We start from the raw sequence: 1137 nt of genomic DNA, 5'->3' as shown, positions 1-1137 counted from the left end.
GGTTTCCTGCCTGGAACCAGTTAACTCCTCCCCTGTGATCTGCTATTTACTGGATAGAATATTATGATACTAGATGATTAATTAAAACAAAAAAAAAGTTCTCCAAACCTCCTCATCTGTCCTGATGGTCGAGTTCCATCCAGCTGCTCTCAGTCCCACGTGTGGATATTATTATTTTCCCACGAGATGTGTGTGAATTGATTCAGGTGGGCGTTAGCGTCCTGCTAAGCCTTAGCAGGATGCTTAGCAGCTAAAGCAGTGATACTCAACTTGCGGCCCGGCGCCCCCTGTGTGGCCCGCGATGGAATTGCAAAATGTCCATCGCACATTACAGTGCACCTGAACGCAACATGCAAGCTACCCGCTGAATAAGTGTCCAAATGTTCATGTCATTCTGGCCAATACTTCTGTTATAGCATTTCAGTCTGGAATATGGAATATCTTTCAATAATCTATGATTTAGCTGCTAAATTGTCAAATACTGCCGTCTGCTCGCTACCCAGGCACTTATGTATGTACTTAACCTAACTAACTTAACCTAACTAACTATCCGGTGTGCACAACATTGTCAGACTAAACTCTGGCTGAGAAACCTACAATCCGCTACAGAAAAATGTATATTGTTTGTTTATTAACTGGCCCCTGGCCTTCTATCATTTCACGAAAGTGGCCCCCGGGCAAAGCAAGTTGAGTATCCCTGAGCTAAAGGCTAACTGAGTCCATGCCCACCCATGCTGACTGCTGCTACTTCATAGTTAATAACGTTATAAACAATAAAACGACTTGTTGAATTCACTTAAACACGTGTACCGTTACTCACACTTGGTTGAAAATGAGGAGAGAAGTGTACGAAGTTTCATGTTTATAACGGCCTCAATGAGGTCCACAGACCGCTGGGTGCGTTTGTTTGTGTCCCCGGCGCATGGCGGTGTGAATTCCCCATGTTAAAAACAGTGTTGTTGGCACAACGGGCCCCGCCCAGACAGAAAACTAGAGACTAATACGAAGCTCCACCTCACGTTAGTCGGCCGTGCAATGGAGTGGGGAGAGGAGGAAAGAATTCCACCCAAACCTAGTCTGCAAAAAAACAAAAAAACAAAACAATAATCGATCAAAATTCCACATGATCGAATTGAT

Source organism: Poromitra crassiceps (assembly GCF_964638095.1).
Source record: "Poromitra crassiceps genome assembly, chromosome: 27".
Classification (NCBI taxonomy): domain Eukaryota; kingdom Metazoa; phylum Chordata; class Actinopteri; order Beryciformes; family Melamphaidae; genus Poromitra; species Poromitra crassiceps.
This window is presented reverse-complemented; position numbering follows the sequence as displayed.